The sequence below is a fragment of the Panicum virgatum genome, chromosome 7N, assembly GCF_016808335.1.
Source record: "Panicum virgatum strain AP13 chromosome 7N, P.virgatum_v5, whole genome shotgun sequence".
Classification (NCBI taxonomy): domain Eukaryota; kingdom Viridiplantae; phylum Streptophyta; class Magnoliopsida; order Poales; family Poaceae; genus Panicum; species Panicum virgatum.
The window spans coordinates 23,699,213-23,721,034 of NC_053151.1; the positions used below are offsets into that span (position 1 = coordinate 23,699,213).

Genomic DNA, 21,822 nt, shown 5'->3' on the forward strand with positions numbered 1-21,822 from the left:
GAATTTACGGATCTACTCTTTACTGCTTTTCGGCAAATAAACCCCTCAAGCCAAAAGCCGTGCATGTCTAGATAAAGGGCTAAGTATACCCTTAGTCGGGTAAGCCTTGCTGAGTATTAGTATACTCAGCCTTGCTTGTGGCTTTGTTTTTCAGATGGTACATCTGTGGATGGATGATGTCATGTACGGGCTTCATCATGACGTCTTGTTTCGTCGCTAGACTATCGTTCGTTTTCTGTCACTCTTAAGCTTTGTTATATTTTTATAAATTCAAACTTGGTTTGTAATATTAATTCAATTTCTTACTCTGTGTTGTAAAATTTGTGGAATATTGCATTCTCTGGACTGCTTTGTTGATCCTGTTTCAAGTGGTTTAATTGGGATTTTACCCGACAGCACTGCCGGATTACTCCGTTTTAAGTGTGTGTTAACCCTAGTTACTGTTTCGGTGATGGTTAGCGCACTTAAGCCGGATTAATTTAGGCGGGACTGCCACACCTATACAGGGAATTTCCAGAACATTATACATGGAACAAGTCCACAAAAAGTTGGTCTCATAGGAAAAGGCAGTTCCAGATTGGAAGGTTGGTGTATGCATACCCGTCTGAGGGCGAACGATTTTATCTTCGAGTTGTTTTAAATCATGTTCGAGGTCCAACATCATTCATATCAATCAGAACAGTCTGAGGTGTGGTGAGTCCTACATTTAGAGAATGCTGTGAGAAACTTGGACTTGTCGAAACAGATAGTTCACTTGACAATGCACTCAGCAAAGCCGTAACTTTTCAGATGCCACATGCTCTTAGAAGAAAGTTTGCAACTATTATGATTTATTGCGAGTACACAAACATCCGTGCCCTCTGGGACAAGCATTATGAATCAATGGTTGAGGACTATCGTCATGTTCATGGTAGTTCTTCAATAGTTGAGCAGTTTGTCCTTCGAGACATTGCATATATTCTCTCCTCGATGGGTAAAGACATTAGAAATTACGGACTGCCATCCATGCAACTATCTGGTGAGACATTTCGATCTTTTTATTTTTATTATCATTAATGTTGCTTTTTTATTAAAGTCATTTTGGACAAACTTTCACTGATAAATAAAATAACTTGTCAAACAGGGAGACGAATAGAGATTATTATAGGGAGCTGACTGAGGATAGAAAAATTGTTGTATCTGATGAGGACATTAAATTAGCTGAGCCACTTAATGCTGAGCAGATGGAAGGTTTCAACGAAATTTTAGATCATGTTATGACAAATAAAGGGAAAGTTTTCTTTGTAGATGGTTCTGGTGGGACCGGAAAGACTTATCTTTACAGGGCACTTCTGGCCAGAGTTCGGTCGACAGACCGCATCACAATAGCTACGGCTACGTCTGGAATTGAAGCATCCATCATGCCTGGAGGTTGGACAGCACATTCGAGGTTCAAAATTCCCATAAAACTTGAAGATAATTCTGTGTGCAACTTTACCAAACAAAGTGGTACTACAGAACTATTGCGCGAGGCATCTTTAATTATATGGGATGAGGTTGCGATGACACGAAGGCAGGCTGTAGAGACACTTGACAGATCTTTACAGGATATTACAGGATGTGATTTACCGTTTGGTGGTAAAGTAATGGTATTTGGAGGGGATTTCAGACAAGTTCTACCTATTGTTCCTAGAGGTACTAGAGCACAAATTTGTGATGCTACCTTGCTTCAATCCTATATATGGGATGATATCAAGATAATACGGTTGAAGCAGAACATGAGGGCCCAGAATGATGTATGGTTCTCGCAGTTTCTATTAAGAATTGGTGATGGGACAGAAAAGACCTTCCCACATGACTATGTGGATCTGTCGGATGACATTATGCTTGAGTATAATGATGATCAGTCTATTGATACTCTCATCGACTATGTGTTTCCTAATCTAGCTAAGAATTGCACATCCGTCAGTTACATGCGCGAGTGTGCTATCTTGTCAACAAGAAATAAGTATGTTGTCAACAAGAAACCATAGCACGAGCTTATAATTAAGAAGAACTGTCCTGTCATACTCCTTCGAAATTTGGATCCTCATCATGGACTGTGCAATGGAACTCGACTTATAGTGAAGGCTTTTGAGGACAATGCAATTGATTGTGAAATTGTAAATGGACAGCATACTGGAAATCGAGTTTTTATACCAAGGATACCATTGTCTCCATCAGAGGATATTTCATTACCTTTCAAGTTTAAGAGAAAACAATTTCCAATAAGACTCAGTTTTGCAATGACTATAAATAAAGCCTTTGCAATGACTATAAATAAAGCCCAGGGTCAAACTATCCCGAATGTTGGGATATCTTCCAGAGCATGTTTTCTCTCATGGACAACTATATGTTGTTTTATCCAGAGGTGTTTCGCGTTCTACTACATGGATGTTGGCTAAATCTAACAAAGATTTGGATCCCACATGTAGAAGGAAAAAAATATTGTTTTTAGAGATATTTTGCAGAATTGAAAAACAACCATTTATTTTCCGAGTCCGGTATCTCACTAGATTTATTCATTTTTAATTTAAACCCAATGTTGTTGGTTTAGGCAATAACTTTTTGCCCCATTGTAATAAGCAATGCAATTTTAATATTGTTCGGATTTTTATTTATAATAAATATTTGCTTTGTTCAGATTGCTATTATAATATTTGCAATTAGCTGTACATATTTTTAAATACGTGTGTGCCGCACGTGCACCCTACTAGTAGCTTCAAATAGTCCAAGAGTAGCCAAACAAGAGCTCTATTTGCAACTGGCCCACCCCAAAAAATTATCCCTCCCAAGGAGTACTAATTGAGGTTATTTTGGTGTGGCCCACTAAAAGGTGGATTTCTCTCTCACTCACATAATATCACATGATTGGGTAAATACATTAAAGGCCAAATAGCCCCTTGGATCTAAACAACTCAAAGACTATTTCATTGGAGGGCTATTTCTTTGAACTAAACTTTAAGCCTCAAAATAGCCCTCGACTATTTCTTTTTTTTTTTGAAAAACAGGCAGGAGCATTGCCAAATCATATAAGAAGGAGAAGCAGAGGTTCAAACAAAACTAGTTAACTATTACATAAATCTGAAAAACTCAAGCTCACTGAAACTAAAACTGAAAAAAGAAAACTAATCATAGAGATTACGGTACACTCGGTACCCACGTAGCAGATTGCCGCAAGCCGATTTCCTCCTTGATGAGAGCCACAACTCGAGTTGCAGGCAGTGAAGCTCCCTCGAAAATCCTTCGATTTCTCTCCTTCCAAATATTCCAAACTGTATACATTAGTAGAGCAGCTGCCACCCTGCGTTCCTTCTTTGGCAAATGCATTAGCAAATTCCTCCACCAATCTTCAATCTGCAGCCCTTGCTCAGGCACTCGCACAAGCCCTCCTGACCAGTCCTCCATGAGTGTCCAAACCTCTCTCGCATAAACACATCCTAGACAAAGATGAATCGCCGTCTCCTGTTCCTGATCGCTTAATTTGCACACCGGGTCACAAGGCCAATTCCTTTTGATCAATTTGTCAGCCGTGAGAATCTTGGTTTGTATTAAAAGCCAAGAAAAAAACTTGTGTTTCCCTTCAGCTTGTGCCTTCCATAAGTCATTCCCATTATAAGTACTATAGGAACCATTGAATTGAGCCAGGTATGCCGATTTGGAAGTGTAGATCCCATCTGCAATCCAACACCATCGAATTTCATCAGTTCCGTCAGTCAGCTGCACTTGATGAACCAAGTCCCAAAGTATCACAAACTCTGCCATTTCTTGCACCGTGGTCATACGCCATAGCCCTCTTGTCCACTTCTGATCTTGTAGTTCTTCTTTTACCTTTCTATGCTTTCTCCATGCTAGCTTATACAGCCCAGGAGCTATGTCAATTGGTGCTCGTCCATCTAGCCAAGAGGAATGCCAGAAAGATGCTTTGCACCCGTCTCCGATGGTGACAACAGTGCTAATTCTGAATAATTGTCGGTCCACTGCATCACAAGGCACCGTTGTGCCGACCCAAGGCCTTTCTTGATCAGTCCATTCCAACCAAAGCCAACGTAGCCTCAAAGCTCTTCCAAACAGCTCCAAATCAAGAACACCAAGACCACCAAACTTCTTTGGTCGCATGACCTTTGCCCATCGTACTAAGCAGTGCCCTCCATTTGCTTCAGCTGAGCCTTTCCATAAGAAACTTCTTCTGATTTTGTCGATCCTCTTAATTGCCCATTTGTTAATAGCAAACACAGTGAGGAAGTGCACTGGAATGGATGTCAGAACTGCATTGAGTAGTTTTAATCTCCCGGCTTTGTTCAGGAAATTCCCTTTCCAAGTTGGCAGCCTAGCTGCTACCTTCTCAACTAAAGGCTGCACCTCAACCCGTGGCAGCCTTTTGAAATGCAGTGGCAGCCCCAAGTAGGTACAAGGAAAGGTCTTCACTGGACAATTAAAGTTTTGTAGAAGCTGCTCCACATCAATTCCATGACAATTTATCGGATAGCAGGCACTTTTAGTGACATTAACACATAGTCCTGAGACATCTCCAAAAATGGTTAGGAGTGATGCCACCTCGCTGACCTCCTGCTGAGTGGGGTTTAGGAATAAGGCTGCATCATCAGCATATAGGCTAATTCGAATTTTTGCACTTCTGTGCGCAATAGGTGTGAGGTCACCATTTGACGTAGCCAGCTGTAGAAGTTTCTGAAGGGGCTCCATAGCTAGGATAAATAACAAAGGGGAGAGGGGATCCCCTTGTCGTAATCCTCTCCAATGGTTGAACCACTTCCCTCTTGTGCCATTCAAAAAAACTGCTGAGCTTGTTGATCCCATTAGGATAGAAACCCAAGAATTCCATTTCGAACCAAAACCCATCTGAGATAGAACCTCCAAGAGATAGTCCCATCTTACACTGTCAAATGCTTTTGCAATATCAAGCTTCAAAAATAGTGCTGGATACTTTGCTCTATGCAGCTCCTTGATTACATTTTGTGTGTATAAGAAATTATCATGTATGCTTCTCTTCTTGATGAAGGCACTTTGTGCCCTAGAGACCGACTGATCAAGGCTGCCTGCTAGTCTGTTTGCCATGAGCTTTGAAATCAGTTTTGCTACACTGTGAGTAAGGCTGATTGGCCTGAAGTCTTTGACACCCTTTGCGTCACTTTTCTTAGGGATGAGGACCACATGTGCTGAGTTTAAGTGCTTAAAGTGCTGATCATGCTGCCCAAAGAAATAATTTATTGCAGCCATCAGATCACCCTTTATGAATGACCAAGAGGCTTTATAGAATGCCCCAATAAAACCATCTGGCCCGGGTGCCTTGTCTGATTTTAAATCCTGAATGACGGCAAAGACTTCCTCTTCAGTGAATTCCTCCTCTAGATGTTGCAGGTCTAACCTAGGCAAGCCAATCACTTCCCAATCTAAAGTCACATCTCTTTGCACAGGTCGGCCAAACTGCTCACTGAAGTGTGTAAACAGGCAATTTTCCTTATCTGCATGTCCCCTGAGTATCCTCCCATCCTCCTCCAGCTGTGAAATGAAGTTTTTTCTCTTTCTGCCTTTCGCTTGCAGGAAAAATAGCTTCAGGTTCCCTTCAGCTACTCTAATGTTTGTCATCCTAGATGCCTGTTTGCACCTCAGTTTTTCCACAGCCGCCAAACCCAAAATTTTCAGCTTGAGATCCTTCTTTAGGAGTAATTCAGCAGGGCTTAGAGTTCTGTGCTCTTGGACGACGTCAAGGATTCCAATGAGCTGCTTTGCTGCACACAACAGTAACTTTGTGTTTCCAATTTTTGCTTTGGCCCACTGCCTCGATCTTTTACTTGTGCGTTGTAGCTTTGTATGCAAACGGAGAAAAGGATTCTGAAGATTCAGTGGTTGCTGCCATATCTGTTCTACCGTTTCCTTGAAACCATGGATGCGCGGCCAAAAGCTCTCAAATCTGAAACCACGAAACTTGGGGATTTGGTTGTGCCCAGTAAGCAGTAATGGAGCATGATCAGACACCAATGAGGACAGTGCTTGCAGCATGCAACCAGGAAGCATAAGATCCCACTCAACTGTACAGAAGGCCCGATCAATCCTCGTTTGCGTGGTGTCATTGCTCCAGGTGTATTTCCTTCCCCCTAGGTTTAGCTCCTTAAGTTCAAGATCCTGTACTGTATTTCTGAAGGCAGACATCAATCTTCTATTGAGGTTGGAATTGCTTTTATCCCTGGAATCCAAAATCAAATTGAAATCCCCAATCACTAACCATTTGTCACTCACAACTGTGCTGATTACATGAAGTTCCTGAAGAAACTCCAGTTTCTCTTGGTCACCCTGGGGTCCATAAACCACAGTGAGCCACCAGTCAGTGGAATCCATAGCAGAATGCAGCCTGGCTGTTACTGAGAAACGACGAAATTCAGAAGAAGTGATACTGTAGTGGTCCTCATCTACTGCAAGCAGTGCCCCTCTTGTGCCATCCGCTGGTAGAAAAGCAAAACTTGTTGCAAACCGCTGACCCAGAGTTTCTCTCACAACCTGCTCATTGGCCACCGCCAATTTTGTTTCTTGTAGACATGCAATTGTGCACCTTGTGTCTGCAGCCAGATCAAAGACAACCTTTCTCCTTGCCGCTCCATTCAGACCTCTTACGTTCCAGTTCAGAATATGACACATTTGCTCACTCATTTGGGATAACCAATAAGACACAAATTCAACATCTGCCGCCCAGCTAGAACCAGACCACCACCAAAAGCTCCATACAACAGAGATACAAAGGCAGTAACAGCGAAGCTGCAGTGGTACAAAGGCCAGCAGGCACGCCAGCACACACCCCAGCAGGCAAACATGCCCGGGAGAACAAACGCACACCACCCCAACCACACAGGCAGACAACACATGGGGGGAGGGAGAAAAACACGCACAAGAGAACACACACACACCCACACCACTTGGAACATACCCAATGTAGATGAAATGTCCTGGCTGGATCGAAAGAGAATCTGGTGCGCGTCAGGGTCAGGCAGCAACGCGTGATACGCCAGCCCTCCCAGTTATTTAGTACTAACGGCTAGGCTATGTGAGGCTCTCTAGGAAGTACTGTATGAAGGAACCGTGTTAATTGGTTGGCAGCAGTTTTTTTTCTCTTTTTTTCCCGAGCAGACAGAGCAACGACGTGGTCGGCAATGCCGCCATGGTGCGCACGCGCGGTTTCAGCGCCATCACGCTAGAGGGGCCCTGCTGATTTGGTGCTGCCCATATGGTTTCCTTCTTGTCCGCCGTCGAGGCGAAGATCTCTGCTAGCTTCTGTGCTGGCCCCTGGCTGACTGGCTCTGGCTGTGATCCGGCGAAGCAGGATGGAGTTGCTCGCGCTGCGCTGCGCCAGCAAATTTCCGTGCATGCCAGTTGCCAAGCAAGCCGGCGGCGGTACGGTACGGTGGAGCAGGAGGTCATGGTCATCACTCATCAGCGGCATAGCCCTGGGGCGTACTAGTCTGTCGGTCGGCCTTCGGCGTTAATCGGATCGCTCAAGTAAGCGCGTACAGTACGTATCGGATCGCTCAAGGAATTTGGGGTGACTGCCGACGGACGCATCGGATCACGCGCACCGCGCTCGCTGGACGCCGCCATCCGGATCATGCGGGCAGGGCGACGGTAACGAACGTGCCGCGCGATCAGGCCACGCTGGGTAACTGATTGTCACCGACAGACAGACCGCGCGGTCGACCGACCGACGCCGGCGGCCGCGTCCCATTAGAACAAAGCTAATAAGGACGCCAGCAAGCGGGCGTCTCAGCTCCGGCCCGTAGCGGTGGGTGGGGGGCCCCACGTCTGACGCGAAGATGACAGCCAATAGCAGCCGCATAAGCTCTTCTCCGCCGACTGAAGCGGGCGAGTGAGGAAACGGTCGCTCGTTTCTCTCTCTTCACTTTTTCCTGCGCCCCGTTGGACTGCGCCAGCTTCTCGCCGATCACTATACTTGCTCTTAAGCTAAGAACGTGCGCTCCTGTGCTCTGGTCTTCGGTAACGGTGCTTCTGATTGCGCGCTGCTCCACGAGCACCACGACCCTGCCGAGTCCGAAGCGGGCACGGATGGATATGGGTGTATGGAGATAAAAAAAATCCAAGTTCGCTAAAACCAAAAATATGGAAACCTATATCCATAGCCGTTTTGATTTTTAAATTTCCAAATTTGAACCCATATTCGGCTTTTATCTATCTGAATCTGAATTCGTATTCAAAATAAATATGGACATGGATGGACATATGGTAATTATCCGAATTCAATTGAATAAAAGGCATGTATAACATGCTATAGATATGTCATTTTGATTTTTTTAAATAATATATGTATTGATGTAAATTACTTTAAAATAGTTTTATTATATATATATACATTTTGTATGCTTTTATTTCATGATTACTATTTATTTATTATCCATTTATAAATTTATTTACTCTAGGTACATATTTTGATTAGTACATTCTTGTTATATATTTTTTTTCAACCAACCAAACATTTTCCCTCGTAGCCTGGCTTAGAGCAAGTATAATAATGCCAATTGGGCAGGCTACAAGTTGTACACCTCGGCAAAAATCATTGTTGGCGGAGAGAAAACAGAAGAGAGAGAAGGCCACCGGCGACCCGCCCCACACCCGCTCAAGCCGGCGGATAGCCCTGTGCGGCTGTGCCTCAGCTGTCCTCATTGGTTCCCTTCACTTGTTGTTCACAGAAGACATTGAACGATGATGGGGCCCACCATAACTGCTTTTCTCCATTGCATGATGTGGCATTTTGTTACCGCCGGCAGCTGGCTCTCCCATTATCCTTGCTCTTATGCAAACCAGCAGAGAAAAAAAAAACAATGGCATACTTCGTCGATGTAACCTGCAGGCTGGGCTAGGCTAGGCTGAGGCCCTGTTTAGTTGCAACCCCGTAAACGCAAAAAATCCATCACATCGGATGTTTCGATACATGCATGGAGTACTAAATGAAGTCTATTTACAAAACTTTTTGTATGGATGGGCTGTAAATCGCGAGACAAATCTAATGAGCCTACTTAATCCATGATTTTGCAATAGTGATGCTACAGTAACCATCCGCTAGTTATTAATTAATCATGGATTAATTAGCATCATTAGATTCGTCTCGCGATTTACAACTCATTTGTGCAAAAAGTTTTATAAATAGACTTCATTTAGTACTTCAAATTGGTAAGATTCTTTTGAAAAAAAATGTGAGTTGTAATCAGCAACTGGTATCTGTTTCTTCTTCTTGTGAATGCATAGTCCATTCACTTACCGCCTGTTATGTCACTGTAACTGCGCTGCTGATGTGCAACTGGTATCTGTTTCTTTGCCTGAAGATAATTCTTCAAGCGAATTCAGTAACTTCTTGCATTTGAAACCAAGCAACTATATTCAGGTGTCTGAATCCAAATATCCAATGTTCATATTGCCAGATTAGCTTGGTACAAACTGTTCATATTGTCTGAAAATGTGTACTGTAAAACTACGGTTGTGACTACTACTAATGCCACTGTAAAACTCGATCAGCATTTTGTGAGTTGTGAAACTGAAATACAGCATGTCATGGGGGATCAATTTTTTCAGCGTTGCATTTCTAATAATCTGTCAGAAAGATAGCAGAACCAATAGTCACTGTAAATAGCAGAACCAACTAAATACTCCACGTTCGTGTCCACTCTCAAGGTCAGGATCCACAAATTAAGTCAAGTACCTTCTGTGAAGTTCAACAAAGGATCATCATATTGTTGCAGAATCAAAGGAGTATAACTCCATCATATTGTTGCAGTTTAATACTCATCATTTGACAATGCAGGATAGCAAGAAGAACACAACAGCACAGAAAAATGCATACAGAATGATGCTGCTCAGAACATGAAATGTCTTCTCATTAATGCCATAAAACCTCTTTAAGTCTGTACACATGGATCATCAGAGACTTAAATGCCATAAAACCTTGAATACCTCAACTACCTAGAACTATGGATCGCCCACAAATGCTCGACAAGATCGTTTCAGAGCTGCTCGTGTGTCGATTTATCCTCGATCTCTTGATGCATCTTGAGGAACTCCTCCAACAGCTGCGGATCACGATGCTCGTAGTCCTTAGGGTCCAACACCTTGGTAACGGTACCTTTCTGATTGTAGTTGAAGTCATCCTTGTCCTCTCTCTCATCTTCAATGATCATGTTGTGAAGGAAGACACAAGCCTGCACGATGTACCATAGGTCCTCCTTACTCCACATTCTCGCAGGCCCCCGTATCATAGCAAACCGTAGCTGGAGTACCACAAAGAGGTCATCATCGTCAGATTCCTCCTCTTCATCCCACCACCGCTTAAGAAGGCTATCCATTTACAATATCTGACCTGTACATACATTAAAATAAGATAATCAGTAGCTAGAGGGAGATGGAGTACTGCAAAGCACAATGTTGGGCAAGTAGTATTGTAAAGCACAATCCAGTACATATATTAAAATAAGAAAGTCAAGCTAGTGCCAAATGATATTTCAGGTATTCGAAGGAGCAATTGATAATGATATTTACATCAGGTCAGTAGTTTAAAAAAAAGGGTTCATATGCCATTTCATGCGTGTTGTTTCTTTAGCCAATCTATATATCCAAAGCCCAAGAGTAAATCAAGTTAGCTAGTTTATAACGTAGACTCAGAGTGATTGTGCAAGGACAGAGTGTGCAATCTGAAAATAATATAAAATACAGGATATGCTAATGTAAGACCAGCAAGATATGCTTGTACACCTGACATAATATAAAATAGGTGACAAAAGAAATATCATATATTAACAAGAATTTCAGGTAGTGAAGCATGCTATAATACAGGAGGCATTGCATTGGACAGATCAAAAGATCAATTTTTGATGGTCAACAACAACATCAACAGTTTGTACACCATACTATCTGTTCAACAACAAGAAAAAGTTTGGCCACCGAACAACCTTTTGGAGTGCTAGCTGATTGTTATATATACTGCTACTACTATATATGGGCAGTACCAATGGCCTTGCCTGCATCTACATGAGATTGGGCGGAAGCAGAACATATCGTGCTTGCAATCTCACCCACGGGAGCAAGCTCACAATTTGACCAACGGAGCTCCAGGACCACCAAATCGAGTTCCGCTGTGCAGAGTTGAGCTCGACAACCACCAAATCGAGCTCCTCCGCACGTAATCGAGCTCGGTGACAGCCAAACCGGGCTCCTACCAACGAAGGGAGGTGGGGGAGGAGGAGGAGACAGAGCCGCACCTGTGAAGGCGATGAGGTGGTGCCGGGCGAGCGAGGTGGTGCCGGGCGACGAAGGGAGGCGGCGCAGCGGCTCCTGCGCCTGCGGGTCTCGCAGCAGGTCGGAGAGCGAGACGACGACCCGGCCCACCTGCGAGGCCGCGGCGGAGACGGCCGACGCCGTGGGCGCGAGCAGAGGTGGGCCGGTGACGGGGCGCAGCGCGGCGACGTCGTCGTCGTCGTCGTCGTCGAGCTGCAGCAGCAGCGTGGGCGGCAGCGGCGGGACGGCGCCGGAGAGGCGGTTCCCGCGGAGGTCGAGGTGGACGAGCGGGTGCCGCACGGGGCCGCTGGGGATGCCGCCGGCGAGCGCGTTGTGGGAGAGGACAAGGGGCAGAGCGCCCGGAGGCGGAGCGGCGGCGGGACGACAAGCGGGCGGCGGCGGGGTGGAGGGCGGCAGCGGCGCGGGGTTGGAACGGGTGGGAGAGGTGGGTGGGGGTGACGAGGGAATGACAGGTGGAGCCCATTTGATAGATGAAAAAATAGAAGTCCAGTTTATTCAGTGCGCTGGAGTGGTTGTCTATATTTAGGTGAATAAAATTTAGAACTGAATTTCTAAATGAACTTTTGCTTACCCAAATTTAACAGCTCCACTAGAGTTCTCTTGTTAGCCAGGCAAAGCGAGGCCGCCGAGACGTACCCCTGATCGATCGCCCCTGCGTGGCACCGATTGCTTCAGCACGGGGTATATAGCCGTGTATAGTAGTTAATCAGCCACCAAATCAACGCGCCCCGCGTGTTCACTTTCTTGCTTTGACCAACAGCGCCGCCGCGCGTTCACTCGACAGGGCGGAACGCTCCGATCCCCTTGATTTCCGATTCTTTATTTGCTTCCGAACCGGCGAACCCTAACCTCGATTAAATTTTCTGGGATTTAAACCTAGGCGAAATACGCACTCCACCCTGTGATGGCCGGGAAGGTGCCAGTCGGCTTCGCCCTTTCTTTTTCCCCGTCGGTTTCACTGCTTCTGGGGCTGTTCGGCTGATGTAAAAACCGGTTGATTTCGGCTGATTTAATAGTACTATGTCCTTGAGCCCACTCTCACGCCGGCAACCCGGGTTCGAGCCCCGGGGCTGGCACCGGGGGGGCCCTTCGTTGCCCCTCCCAGTGAAAAAAAAAATAGTACTATGTGAGAAGAAATAAATCAAAATAAGTCGAAATAAGCCAAAAAAATAGAAGTGACTGTGCCGTGGTAGAGGAGGGCGCACTTCCTTCCGTGGTGGAGCGAAGCAACAGCTTAGCCGTGTTTGGTAAAGTGTCAAATCAAGTTTACACAAACAGACGAATGTCCGCATGGAGTATTAAATGAAGTCTATTTGCAAAACCTTTTTAAGGACGGATGTAACTTTTTGAGATGAATCTAATGATGGTAATTAATTGATGATTTGCTACAGTGATGCTACAGTACCATCCTCTAATCCCGCGGTCAAAGGCCTCATTAGGTTCGTCTCGCGATTTACACGGGGGGATGTGGAGGTGGTTTTGTAATTAAACTTTATTTGATACTCTAAATTAGTGGTTAAAGGATTTTCCACCTCAACCAAACACGGCCCTTGTTAGCTTCGTCGTCTGCGGCTTTCCAGATGCATTGACGGATCGATCCTCGTCCACAGGCTAGAGTACGTGCATGCTTATTTCCTACCCAAACTATGTAAATGCAGCTTATAATCTATAAAAAAAACAAACACGCCATATGTTATTCTATGACAATTTTGGATGGAAACAAACAGATTTTCAGGGTGTCTGGACGAGGAAGACTAATTCTAATTCCTGTCACATCGGATGTTTGACATTAATTATGAGTATTAAACATAGACTAATGACAAGACTAATTGCATAATGGGATTAGTTTGGGAGATGAATCCATTAAATATAATTAATCCATAAAAATTTATCTCGTGAATTAGCCCTCATTTATACAATTATGTCATCAGTCTATGTTAGACACTACTAATTAGTGTCCAAATATCCGACGTGACAGGGAGTAAAATTAGTCCTCCTCTCATCCAAACACCTCCTCAAACTTCATGCAACTGCTTTTTTTATGGTCTGCCAACGGTTTTCTTTTTAAAAAAAACTTAATCCATTTAAGTTGTTTGAGTTTTTTTAAAAATATATTATATTTACTATATACAGATATTTAGCAAAATATATGTATTTAGAAAAACCAAAACGCATCCATTTTAGAATGGAGAGACTACGTCACCAGCCGAATGCTCAGCCTAGAGCTGAATCAGTAGTCAGCCGGTAACACACGCATTAACCGTAGCCTCTACCGGCTAAACAAGTGTCCTCGATCGGTCCTCCCGGCAAGCAAACAGACCCTCGCACGCAGCACGCTATCCACACGAACAGTGCGCCCGTCCACACGTGCGCCGCGCGTGCGTGGGGTCAGAGCCAGAGCCCCCGCGACGCGCGTCGCACTTGCGTAATTGCGCAAAGACCCCGCAGCGTAAACGCAAAAAATAAAATTTTACGAAAGAATCTTACTAATTTGAAGTACTAAATGAAGTCTATTTATAAAAAATTTTACATGGATGGACTGTAAATCGCGAGACGAATCTAATGAGCCTACTTAATTCATGATTTGCAACAGTAAATGCTACAGTAATCATCCGCTAATTATTAATTAATCATGAATTAATTAGCATCATTAGATTTGTCTCGCGATTTACATCCCATCTGTAAAAAAGTTTTATAAATATACTTCATTTAGTACTTCAAATTAGTAAGATTTTTTTGCCAAAAATATTTCGCGACACCTGTAAGTTGTCCACGCATGCCACCTGCGCGGGCCTCGGGTTGCAGCAGCGGACGTCACTGGGGACGGGATGCCGCCGGACCCGCATGTCAGTGTCAGGCAGCCACGCGGATGCCGCCGATGCCGATGCGGCCGGGGTTCGGCAAAAGCCCGCCACGCCAAGATTCTGGCCGAGATTCATTGGATGGTCACCCGGACACGCTTTCGCCATCAGGTGCACTTGGGTTCTCACCCGCGCGGCTCACAAGTCAGAAGCCAGGACGATTACTGTACCCTTGATGACAAGGATTTGTACTGGAGAACTCCTGATGAACAGTAGTAGTACTAGTACTACCCTACCGCACCCCATATGCGTAGACAGATGAAAGTGGGCACGGCTGCTTCTAACCAAGGTACTCAAGCCGTTGAGAGGGGGCATCAAGCATCATCCATCGTCAAATAAAAGCACACATACAAGTCTTCCGGGAACAGAAATGTAGGTACTAGGAAGATTGGCGCGCTACGCCGCGCCCATTGAGGATGAGCAGATTGGATTGACCAACTAAAGATATTATTCATTCACAGGACATATTCAGTAATTAAAATGTATATGTATAAAAGTCAGCTACACACAATATGCTCTACAGTATATAGTATATGCTTAGAAGTCAGCTATATGATACAATTGACTTGAACAAAAAAATAATTGAACTGTACAACACTCAGCTATATATACATAAAACAGTAGTATTATCCCGTCTTGGCAAAGATACAGTTATAATTTCCCTAAAAAAAGAGATACGGCTAGAATCAAAGGAAGCTTTGTTGGCAAAGACCTATAGTTCTTTCATGAGGTTCCAAAATACTGGAACGAAAAAGGAATTCTCCATGAATGATATTTTGTGTTTGTAACAAAATTCCATGAGCAGAAGAATCCTCAGGAGGACCTGTGACAACTAATCAGTAACATGAAAAAAATCTGTCACCAAATATTGCCGATGTTTGACTTCTTTCATCACAAAATAAGAAAACTTTCAGGCATGTGTGTACAGAAAGAAACAGAGCCCCACGATGCCATGAGATATATTATTAGTCTTAGAAATTTATTAACATGAGAGTATACTGAAACTACATATACCTAACCAGCTCCAATTTTAGTATATCTTCAATATTAATGCAAGGTGCTATATATCATGATATTAGTATTTGTTCAACTGAAGAAAGGCTGATGTATTAATTTTCTGTCACCCAATGAAGTTAGATATTCAGGACTTTCTCCTGTAATATCACAAATACCACACACAATGACAAATTGTTGACCCTAAATAAAATCTGCTCCGTAAGGTACTCAAGTGGAGCATTAGACGGCTTAAGCTGTACAGAATAGTGAGAATGCCATCTTACTTCATATGACTTGTCACATCCACAAAGGTAGAATTAACAATAAACTGCTGTAGAAAACATACATGAGGTAAATAACACTTACGCTTCATTTCCTTCATCTTCCTCGTACATGAAACTGCTGAAGACAGGTCCCATGGGTCCCTTCGAACCTGATGCAGAAGCCATGCTATCTTCATCTTTCCTTCTCTGAAATGATGTCGTGCATAGGCCAACACTGCCATCAGGATTGCTGTACAGATCGCAGCTAATAGTGTGGTTGATAAGGACATACAGAATTTACCATGCCCGAACCAGCAGCCCAGTTAGGGAATAGCTCATCAACTATTGTGATGTACTCCTGCATAGCTTCTTCTGTAGGCCTCATCCAGCTTATGCCAAGCATTCATGGCATATTGAGATCACAAATGGATACATGTTAAACTGAACTGACTATTAAAATCAACAACCACAGTGGTATGATGCTAATATATGAGTTCAAGTACTTGCTAATGATTGGAAACACAATGCACAAAGGGACATCTTCATACTGATATATTTGAGAACTGTAGAGCTATGCAGCATGATGATCATGACGACACACTCTGGACACAAGTCACAACAGAGCAAGGGTACTCAATAGAAGTAAATTTAGGTACTAAGCGCATAATTAAGCTTGATCCATAACAATTACGACTACTGAACTATGCAGAGATAGAAGTATCATATTACGTTTGCTTCCTATCCTAGCATGTCAATGAATCCTCAATTAAATCTAAAGCTAAACACGTGAACAGAGAGATAAATATTCAATGAATCCGAAGCCGAATTCGGCAAGGGAGACAGGGGATGGGATTGGAAGCTACCACTTGGCACGGGCCTTCAGCTTGAGTGTGGACGGCTATGGCGCGGTGCAGGGCGCCTCGGTGGCGAACTTGTATACCCTGTAGAGCCCAGGGACGCTGGTTCCTGACGCGGCGGAGGTGGCGCTGAACTCCTCGTCAAGCTCGGTGCTCTCCACGCCCTCCCAATCGATGTCGCTGCCGCCGTCGCCGGAGGCGTCGCCTCAGTGGGAAGGCTTCGGGGGCGCCGCGGGGCCGGTGTGTCCAGGCGCGCCGGGGAGCGGGAGGCGGCCGCGGCGATGGGGAAGGCCGGAGGAGAGCGCGTGATGCGGAGGTTGTCCTCCTTGAAAGCGATGACGGTGGAGATGAGCTTGGCAACATGCGCCTGGGCGGCCGGCGTGGCGGTCGTGGGGCTGCAGTAGATGTGCGAGATGCGTCGACGCCTCGACACCAGCGCTCGGATCCGTCGCCGGCTCCACGCCGCCGCCCGGATCTGCCTACCGCTGCACCGCCTCGACGCCGCAGCCCGGATCCACCGGCCGCTGCACCGCCTTGACGCTGGCAATCGGATCTGCCGCCCACCGATCTGCCTCGACGCCGCTGGACCGGATCCGCCGCCCACTGTGTCGCCTCGATGACGCCGGCCTAGATCCGCCGCCTGCACCCTCCACGGAGGGCGGCGCGCTGAGGTGGCATGGGGGAGGGACGGTGGCGGCGGCCAGGAGGGGGAGGGACAGCGGCTACGTGGAGACGGGAAAGGGGAGGGACGGGAGGCGGCGATTGCTGGGAGGGGGAGCGACGGAGGCCGGGGAGGGGGCGCGCTGTGATGGGGAGGGTGGAGAGGGATATGGGGTCTTTTGAAAAATTGTGGGGACGGCGGGTTCTATTTTCAATTTCATCGAGGTTTTTTTTGCAAAATGTACGACAGCAGGAGCGGACGACGAATCCACGCGCCGCGTCGGTCGTCCTCTCCCCGGCACGTGTCGCCCAGGGAGCGTCCGACTGCTCCCGTCGCTCCCCCTCTAGGGCGGATAGTAATAAGAGTATACCAGCAAAGGGTACCTGTACAAGTCAGACGATCCAAGCGGTACTGCGGGCACTTGCTTCCTCTTGTGGCCCAGAAATGGAGCCCATTCTCCCAAATCCCTCACTGTCGTGCATAAACGCAAATGGGGAAAGGCTTGGAGGCCGAGACTTTTGTTGGCCGATGAACCACGTTTTCGCCATGTGCATGTGGCCATCACGACAAGCAGCTGCGGAGGTGTTCGGTACAGCTTCATGCGGCTGCACTTCAAATGCAGTGCAATCTACAAGAGCAATAAAATGAACAAGCCATAAAAAGGAAACCCAAGAGAACACCCTCATAGTCCTTTTTTTTACTCCCTCCAAATCCAAATTAAATATCGTTTTGAGGTTATCATAAGTCAACCGTTTCAAATTTTGACCATAAAATTATTCTGATGTATTGAGTTTGCAGATATGAAAATGATACAAATAGATTTATCTTCTCATGTAGTTGCGTAAAAAAAATATACCCATGTCTAAAATGAAATCTCCCTTTCTCACGGCTCCTGTTCCCTGCAAATTTACGCCTGCAAACTTTTACCTTTCAAATTGAATACTCTGGCCCCGTTTAGTTTGCAAAAAGTTGGCGAAAAATTATTGTAGCACGTTTTGTTGTTACTTGACAAATAATGTCAAATCATGAATTAATTAGACTTAAAAGATTCATCTTGTGCTAATCAGTTAGACTGTGTAATTAGTAATTTTTTTCAACTACATTTAATGCTTCATGCATGTGTCGAAAGATTCGATGTGACGGGTACCGTAGGAAAAATTTTGGGAACTAAACGGGGCCTCTACTGAAAAGCATGTGATGGTCCAAACGTTTTTGGGATATGTGATGCGGATGGAGGAGACACCTCTCCCCTCGAAGACCCCACACTCGTACACGCCAGTCGGACTCGGCAAACTTGGCCTTGTTTGGCAATGCTAGAATTCTAGCACGTACACATTCCGAAAAAAGAATCTCGCATGCATGAAACACTAAATGAAGTCTATTTGCAAAATCTTTTTAGGAATGGGTGTAATTTTTCGCGACGAATCTAATGACAGTAATTAATCGATAATTAGCTATAGTGATGCTACAGTACCATCCTCTAATCGCGCGGTCAAAGGCCTCATTAGATTCTTCAGAGTCACTAGCGCGGAGGTTCTGAAGTTGGTTTTGTAAACTGACTTTGTTTGACACCATAATTAGTGGTCAAAGTTTGTTACTATTCACTAACGCTACCATTCTTCCCAAAACAAAAGGCCAAGGAGCCGCCCTCCGGGAGGGGTAGTTCGGTCAACCCGCAACCAGAAGAAAAGAAAAGCCCGGATCACCGCGGGGCCCAACCGCCGAACCGTCTGGAAGCGCCTGACGCCGTGATCGCCGCAATTTACTGAAACGCCCCTGGACCGTCTCCCCGTCCCAACTGGGACGTCCGATCGCCTTCGCGATTCGGGGCGCCGCTCGCTGCCGAAGCAGGGCCGCTATATTAACCGGAGCGCCGCGCTGCCCCTCGAGCGAGCGGCGGGCTAATTAACGGAACGAACCAACTCGCGAGGGAAAGAGAAGCAACGGGAAGGAAGGAAGGGGTGCAGAGAGCGGAGGGAGCCGAGGCGGCGAGTGGTCTCTCTCTCTTTCTCTATCCCCGTCCGTCGGGTTGATCGGCGAAAGGGGGAGGGCGCTGGCGATGGGGCCGCGGGAGCCGGTGGCGATGGAGATACCGGCGGAAGGACAGGGAGGGCTGGCGGTGGCGAGGGCGCCGGCCAGTGTGCAGGAGATCGAGGCCAGGCTCAGGGAGGCCGAGCTCCGGAGGCCGGTACGCGTCCCTATCGCGCCGCGCAATGTCATGTGGTGGGTCTTGGAGAAGCACAAAATCCCAACTAAGTACATTACCCTCATTAAGGACATGTACAAGGATGCGACGACGTTTGTCCGAACATGTGATGGCAACACCACTGACTTTTCTATTAACATAGGCCTACACCAGGGGTCAGCATTGAGCCCTTATTTGTTTGCTTTAGTGATGGATGAGGTCACAAGGGATATATAAGGTGAGATCCCTTGGTGTATGCTCTTTGTTGATGATGTGGTGCTAGTTGACGAGAGTAGGGCAGGGGTTAATAGGAAGTTAGAGCTGTGGAGACGCACGTTAGAGTCGAAAGGGTTCAGACTTAGTAGGACCAAGACCGAGTACATGATGTGCGATTTCAGCGCGACTAGGCATGAGGGGGGAGACGTTAGTCTAGATGGACAAGTGGTGGTCCAGAAGGATACTTTTCGGTATTTAGGATCAGTGCTACAAAAGGATGGCGACATTGATGAAGATGTTAGGCATAGAATTTCAGCTGGCTGGTTGAAATGGCGGCAAGCTTCTGGCATCCTTTGTGACAAGAGGGTGCCACAAAAACTAAAAGCCAAATTCTATAGGACAACAATTCGTCCGGCGATGCTATACGGTGCTGAATGTTGGCCTAAAAAAGGCGACATGTCCAGTAACTGAGTGTAGTAGAGATGCGGATGTTGCGGTGGTTTTGCGAGCACACAAGGAGGGATAGAGTCCGGAACGAAGTTATTCGGGATAGGGTCGGAGTGGCACCAATTGAGGAAAAACTTACCCAGCATCGGCTGAGATGGTTTGGACATGTCCAACGAAGGCCTCCTGAGGCGCCGGTGCGTAATGGGGTTCTTTAGCGGGTCGATAATGTAAAGAGGGGTAGAGGTAGACCTAAACTGACGTGGGATGAGTCGGTTAAGAGAGACCTTAAGGATTGGAATATCTGTAAAGAGATAGCTTTGGATAGGAGCGCTTGGAGACTAACTATCAATGTGCCTGAACTTTGAACTTATTTCTTTCGGGTTTCATCTCTAGCCTACTCCAACTTGCTTGGGAAAAAAGGCTTTGTTGTTGTTGTTAACACATTACAATATTTCTTGATTTCTCATTTTAAAAAAAAGGATTTTCCTATAACCTGTGCGCTTTGTAATATGTGTGTATTCTGACATCATCCTTTTCAAAACAGGAACTGAAAACAGAAGTGAGTAAGGCACGTATCCAAATGATTCAACCAATCATAAAAGGCTCTGCTGGGGTGGAGTACCTGCAGAAGGCTTTCGCTGTCGCTATGGGCCTCCTAGCAATGCATCATCTTCTCTCCCTGTAACGCTGCAATGGATTTCAACATCGAAGAACATTGTGGAAGAAGAATGGAGTGAACATTCAGACTCTCTTTCAGTTCTTCCATCTGCAAGCCATGTAAGTTCAGAAGAGCATACAGTTATTTGTCATTAGTAGCAAAGTAGGCAGTGTAGCTGTTTTTATCTGCTGACTAATTGTAATCCTTCATGGCAGGCTCCTATTGTTGTTCCAGTGCTCCGAGCTGGTCATGGAGCTGCAGTAGGGCAACCGTCTTCTTCGTCTGCTGCAGGCAGTTCTGGTCAGCCAGAATGCAAGGGTGAGAAGCTTGACAAACTGATAAGGATTGGCCTGTTGCAACTTGTCAGTAGCACAGAGGGCTTGCAAATGCAGTCGATTCCTGAGAGCTTCCAGATTAATTTACTGAGGCTGAGGGGCGTGCAGAGCCAGTTCCAACAAGTGATCGTAGTTGCTACGAGGTAACTATTGTATCCTTGTAATCCAGTCTGTCAGAAAGATTAAATTCTTTTTCTGCGTGATATTGATACAACCTGTGATGTGATTTTTTTTTTGTCCAGCATGCTCGTCCTGCGTCAAATTCTGATGAGTGAGAACTCGAAGGCCACTTCTGCAGAACTGGAAAATGCTGTCTCAGAACTCTTTAGGCCTCTCGTGAAGATATTGGACACCTCCCCTGATGCCGGCACCGAAGAGATTGTGGAGGCGATGATCAGCACATCAGCCTTAGTTGGGTCACCGTCAGATGAGAAGATTCAGGCAAGGAGGCAGATGATCACCCGTGTGTTCCTCAAGAGCCTCCAGCCCGGCGACGTGGTCTTCAAGAAGGTCTCCCGGGCCGTCTACTGCGCCTTCCGCGGTGCTGTCCTGGGTGGCAGCGGCTCCACTGGCCACAAGCTAGCTGAAGGAGCCATGCGCCGCGTCGGTGCGGCGAAGCTCGTTGACAGGGTGTTGATGGCCTCTGAGAAGCTGATCAAGGTGGCCACGGTGTCATCCAAGGTCCATGGCCCATGGTACGAAGCTCTTCTGTGAGTGTGATGGTTTGGCTCTGTTGTGAATACATATAAACGGTGAAATGTAAATTCATGTCCCACTGGGTGAGGTGGGGAATATGGTGTTGTACAGCAATTCATGGTTGTTGATTAGTAGGTAGTTCAGGATGTGAAGAATTCTGAGTGCAGGGCGAATATGGATGCCCTTGTACCAGAATTTAGTCAGGTTCAGAGATGCTAAAATGCATCTGGGAATGAAATTGTGACGCTGTCGTTATTTTCGGGACTGAATAATGTAAATAATCATTTGACAGATATTTATGCTGTGTACGTTCTGCTTGTTT

The 21,822-nt window shown here is 45.8% G+C and overlaps 2 long non-coding RNA genes, 1 other non-coding gene and 1 pseudogene across 4 annotated transcripts; 2 read left to right on the top strand and 2 right to left on the bottom strand.

Moving 5' to 3' along the window:
* Positions 1-375: 375 nt before the first annotated feature.
* Positions 376-2,198, top strand: LOC120683159. Its single transcript, XR_005678687.1, has 2 exons — positions 376-1,018; positions 1,124-2,198. It is a non-coding gene; the product is annotated as an uncharacterized LOC120683159 (long non-coding RNA).
* Positions 2,199-9,746: 7,548 nt separating this feature from the next.
* Positions 9,747-9,833, bottom strand: LOC120684149. The gene has a single exon (XR_005679129.1). It is a non-coding gene; the product is annotated as a small nucleolar RNA Z199 (small nucleolar RNA).
* Positions 9,834-14,867: 5,034 nt separating this feature from the next.
* Positions 14,868-16,174, bottom strand: LOC120683287. The gene is made up of 3 exons (XR_005678751.1): positions 15,747-16,174; positions 15,549-15,652; positions 14,868-15,018 (listed from the first exon to the last, which is right to left on the bottom strand). It is a non-coding gene; the product is annotated as an uncharacterized LOC120683287 (long non-coding RNA).
* Positions 16,175-19,022: 2,848 nt separating this feature from the next.
* Positions 19,023-21,822, top strand: LOC120681048 (annotated as a pseudogene). The gene is made up of 4 exons (XR_005677831.1): positions 19,023-19,151; positions 20,326-20,588; positions 20,685-20,947; positions 21,047-21,822. The product of XR_005677831.1 is annotated as an uncharacterized LOC120681048 (transcript).